Below are 5,556 nucleotides of genomic sequence, written 5' to 3' on the forward strand. Positions count from 1 at the left end.
AGTGGAGGTTACTGGATGTAAAATTCTGGCAGCAATAGAACGGTCCCAGATGGTTAGGCTGAGGTCAACACCTAAGGAGGACAAAAGCTTTGTCTGTGGGGAATTTTGGATGATACTTGGAGAAATATTACACTGTGCATAAACCAAATTGAGTTGCCTTCACAAGTGTTGTAAAGTTTCATATAGTAAAAGGTTTTTTCTACATACACTTCAATTTCACAGCAAGAGTGGCAGAGAATGCCTAAACACAGAAGAGAGCATTCATGCAAGATATCTAACTCCTTGATATAATAATGCATACAATTCAAAATGATTACACTATCATTACATCTAGGGCTTTCTGCAACTACACAGTGGTGGTTATGGAAAGCACTGCCTCCAGCATCGACATCTAGAAAGCATCCACCATCTTCTACGTGTGTTCTCTTTTTGCATTTTTTTCATCATTTTTCTTAATCAACTCTGCTGTTGTTGCTGCTTTTTAGCAAAACTGGTAAAAACAAAATTGTAACCATTGAACGTAGCACTCTGGCAATCAAGACGCTTAAAACCTTCAATCTTGAGAGAGAGATCCAAGATGGCTGATCACTAGCAGCTTGGGATTGTAGCTCCCAGAGAAAGCGCACAGAACGAGAGGACGCCACACTTTCAGATGAATTTTTGTTACCCACGGACTGGAAGATTCCCAGCGGAGGAGCCCCACGGGTCGCCAGGGTGACTCTTGTGGCCAGCGTCATGGTTTTGCCGGTGCCCCAGCATGGCGGTTCTTGGTGCAGAGTAAACAGGACTAGGGCCCCTTTTGATCGACCTTTGGAGCTCTGGGAAGGCAGAGTCGCCCATTTACCTGATTGAAGAAGGGACTCGAGGGAAGCCAGACCAGAGATTCCTGGGCAGAAAAGCACCACAAATCTTAATGCCGCTGTTTTGGCTGGTGCAGTGGGTTGCTCAGATTTCGGCACTGGGAATCAACAAGTTGGACGTCTCCTCAGAGACCTAATTTGTAAGTAGGCAATTACAAAGATGACAGGTGGATGAACTTACAATGATGGGAAGAAACCAGCGTAAAATGGCTGAGAATACCCAAGATCAGAATGCCTCTCCTTCTACAGGTGATTACAGTTCCTCATCAACAAGAGAAAAAGGCCTGATGGAGAATGAGTGCATTCCAATAACAGATTTAGGCTTCAGAAAGTGGATAATAAGGAACTTTAGCAAGCTAAAAGAACATGTTCTAGCCCAATGTAAAGAAACTAAGAACTTTGAGAAAAGGTTTGACGAAATGCTAACAAGAATTGGCAACTTAGAGAGGAATATAAGTGAATTAATGGAACTGAAGAACACAATACGAGAACTTCGGGAAGTATGCACAGGTTTTAACAGTCAAATTGATCAAGCAGAAGAAAGGATATCAGAGGTCGAAGACCAACTTAATGAAATGAAACGAGAAGACAAGATTAGAGAAGAAAGAGTAAAAAAGAATGAGCAAAGTCTCCAAGAAATATGGGACTATGTGAAAAGACCTAATTTACGATTGATAGGTATACCTGAATGTCATGAAGAGAATGAATCCAAGTTGGAAAATATTCTTCAGGATATTCTTCAGGAAAACTTTTCCTAATCTAGTAAGGCAGGACAATACTCAACTCCAGCTAATCCAGAGAATACCACAAAGATATTCCTCAAGTAGAGCAACTCCAAGACACATAATCACTAGATTCACTAGGGTTGAAATAAAGGAGAAAATTCTAATGGCAGCTAGAGAGAAAGGTCACGTTGCCCATAAAGGCAAGCCTATCAGACTCACAGCAGACCTCTCACCAGAAACCCTACAAACTAGAAGAGAGTGGGGGTCAATATTCAATATCCTCAAAGAAAAGAATTTTCAACCCAGAATCTCATATCCCGCCAAACTAAGCTTTATAAGCGAAGGAAAAAGAAATTTTTTTGCAAACAAGCAAGCACTCAGAGATTTCATCACCACCAGGCCTGCTTTGCAAGAGCTTCTGAAAGAAGCACTACAAACGGAAAGGAACAACCAGTATCAGTCATCCCAAAAACTTACCAAAACGTAGAGAGTATCTCTATAATGAAGAATCTACATCAACTAATGGGCAAAATAGCCAGCTAGCATTAAATGACAATATTGAACTCAATATTAATTCTAAATTTAAATGGATTAAATGCCCCAATCAAAGACACAGACAGGTAAATTGAATAAAAAGTCAAAACCCGTCGGTACGCTGTATCCAGATCCATGTCACAAGCAATGACCTACAAAGACTCAAAACAAAGGGATGGAGGAAGATTCACCAATTAAATGGAGAGCAAAAAAAAAACCCAAAAAACAGGAGTTGTAACCTTTGTCTCTCACAAAATAGACTTTAATAGTAACAAAGACTAAAAGAAACAAGGCCATTACATAATGGTAAAAGGATCAATGCAACAACAGGAGTTAATGATTATAAATATATATGCACCCAATACAGGAGCACCCAGATACATAAGACAAGTTCTTAATGACTTATAAAGAGACCTGGACTCCTGCACAATAATAGCGGGAGATTTTGACACCACATTGTTAATATTCGATGGATCGACAACATAGAAAATAAACAGGGACATCTATGATTTGAACTTAGACCTGGAATAAGTAAATTTAGTGAATATTTATAGAATTCTCCACCCCAGGTCCACAGAACATACATTTTTCTCAGTATCATATTACACCTATTTTGAAAGTGACCACATAATTGGAAGTAAATCACTTTTCAGTATTTGCATAGCATTTCAGAGACTTAAATGAAATATTGGTTGGCTGTTTGTTTGTTACTTTCTTCCCTTATTCCTTCCTGTCTCCATTGTTAAGCACAATTATCGGCATAAAAGAGGTTTTTAATACCTATTTTTAGATTGCATTCCAGCCCAGGCAATAGAGCAAGAATCCTGTTTTCTCTCCCCCTTTTTCTTTCTCAAAAAAAAACCTTCAATCTTCTGGGGTGAGGAAAGCACTGTGCGACATTTAGAACTCCGATTAACAAACAAGGTGGTCACAAATTTTCCTGGTTTGAAGACTTCTACAACTTTCCTGATCAGGTCATCATAAGAGGTCTGACTTAAGTTTGTTTCAAAGCTAACATAAGAAAATTCTGGTTCTGGAGTGATGTGAATAGTCCAATAAGTTCCATCTGATTTCATTCCATTCATTGAATACCCACAAGGATTGAACATTGTGGCATCAATGACAGAACCTGGTATCAGGTCACGAATTCCACTCTCACAAGTGACATTCTTTGCAGTAACACCATCTTTCATGTAGAACCCATCCATAACTGCTGGGTCAAGCTCACTCATCAGAATTTCCGAAGTTTGATCTGGCTGACTGATTACCCAACTCTCTGGGAAATCCAGAGTATATAAGTACCAACAGTCAGAATTCATACGTCCCATACAATATGCTGCTCCATTTGGGAAAATTGCATTAAGAAACTATTTCTTCCTGGAAATTCCGGTGTGGGTACCCTTGGTGAGAAGGCTTCATGAAATTCTTACGAGAATAAAAGCAGCTGTGAATTGAGTCAAACCCACTGTAATCCCTAGCAAGCTTCAACAGGGGAACCAGTGCTTTCAGCAAGAGGGTGGTACCACATGTCTTCAAAATGAAACGTCTCTTGGAGACAAACATGCTACTCTCACTGAGTACATAAGCTTCCCGTTTGCCAGTTTTTGTCACACTTATGATTGAATATTGCACATCCTTCAAAAGTATGACCCACTCAGATCTTGGTATAGTGCGAAGATCCCCAGATCCTTGGTTTGCGTCGGGCTGCTGCCGGGAGAACCAAACCTCCAGCAGCTTCTCGGTCCCTTCGAAAAAATGTGCAGCTTCCATCACCGTGAGACTAGCGAACAACCGACAACCACAGAAAATCAACTAAATTAAACCTCTTCTCCCGCCGCTGCTGCTGCCGCTGCTGCCGCTGCGGATTGTTCCAGCTGTTACTAAAGTTCAGGTTCCTTTTTTTTTTTTTGCTATAATTTTATATTAACTTGTTTTAAAAAAGGACTAATAAAATTTTCCCAGCTTTGTGTGAGTGAAAGTTGAACGTGAGTCTTTTGGAAATAGAGGCAGATACAGTTCAGTCTCTTGTATTCCGCTGCATCCCCGTTAGAGAGAGTAGAGCGAGTGCTAGCTAATATCGCTGGCCATACTGTGTAAGCTCTAAGTCTAGTTTTAAAGACCAAATATATACTTGCTTCTATCCATGTACATAAGAATACACCAAATGAACTGGAAACAAACCAGAGAATCTTAGAAAAGGTAGATACTGAAACCTCAAACAGAAAGGATTAGCTAAGTTGTGGTCACCTACAAATAGAGATGGGCAACATATTCCAAAGGGAAGAATTACTTAAATGTCTTAAGGAGGAAAACTAATTATGTAGACTCAGTCCTTCTTCTAGGAAATTAAATATTTATATGGCTCTACTAATTATAATTTAGTATGTGTTTAATAATGTGTACAGACTATATGTAGCAATACATCCCAAAGCATGGATTTTGAACTATGTAATGCGGGCCAAGTAATATTTTGAAATTACTACTTGGAGGCGTATTACCTTCCTGTGGCTGCTGTAACAAATTTACAATAAACTCTGTGATACAAAACAACATAAATTCATTCTCTATAGTTCTTGAGGCCACAAATCTGAAATCCAGGTGTCAGTGGGGCCTCCTTGCCTTTGAAGTCTCTGGGGAAGTTTCCAAATCCACTTCTGGCTGCTGCTGGTGATCCTTGCCTGTGGCTATGTCACTCCAACCTCTGCCTCTGTGGCACGGTCACACTGCCTCTCTCTCTCTCTCTCTTTTGGTCAAATCTCCTGAGTGTTTCTTGTGGCATTTATGGCCCACTTGAAAAACCCATAATTATCTTTTCATCTCAAGATTCTTAACTTAATTACATCTGCCAAGACTCTTTTCCCAAATAAGTTCGTATTTATAGGTTCCAGGGACATCTTTTGACGGAACCACTATTCTTTATATATGTGTGTGTGTGTGTGTGTGTGTGTGTGTGTGTGTATATATATATATTTTAATTATTGCACTTTAGGTTCTGGGGTACATGTGCAGAACATGCAGGACTGTTGCATAGGTACCTACATGACAATGTGATTTGCTACCTCCATCCCCCTGTCACCTATATCTGGCATTTCTCCCCATGTTATCCCTCCCCAACCTCCCTACCCCTCACTGTCCCTCCCCTAGTCCCCCCCAACAGACCCCAGTGTGTGATGCTTGCCTCTCTGTGTCCATGTGTTCTCATTGTTCAACACCCACCTATGAGTGAGAACATGCGGTGTTTGATTTTCTGTTCTCGTGTCAGTTTGCTGAGAATGATGGTTTCCAGATTCATCCATGTCCCTACAAAGGACACAAACTCATCGTTTTTTATGGCTGCATAGTGTTCCATGGTGTATATATGCCACATTTTCCCTGTCCAGTCTATCATCAATGGACATTTGGGTTGGTTCCAGGTCTTTGCTATTGTAAACAGTGCC

At 40.3% G+C, this 5,556-nt stretch overlaps 1 pseudogene across 1 annotated transcript; it reads right to left on the reverse strand.

Moving 5' to 3' along the window:
- Positions 1 to 260: 260 nt before the first annotated feature.
- On the reverse strand, positions 261 to 4,218 carry LOC105732235 (S-adenosylmethionine decarboxylase proenzyme-like; annotated as a pseudogene). Its single transcript, XR_001110937.3, has 2 exons — positions 2,982 to 4,218; positions 261 to 551 (listed from the first exon to the last, which is right to left on the reverse strand). The product of XR_001110937.3 is annotated as an S-adenosylmethionine decarboxylase proenzyme-like (transcript).
- Positions 4,219 to 5,556: the final 1,338 nt, after the last annotated feature.

The sequence above is a fragment of the Aotus nancymaae genome, unplaced genomic scaffold, assembly GCF_030222135.1.
Source record: "Aotus nancymaae isolate 86718 unplaced genomic scaffold, 86718_ANA_hifiasm-v0.15.2.pri h1tg000155l, whole genome shotgun sequence".
Lineage (NCBI taxonomy): Eukaryota > Metazoa > Chordata > Mammalia > Primates > Aotidae > Aotus > Aotus nancymaae.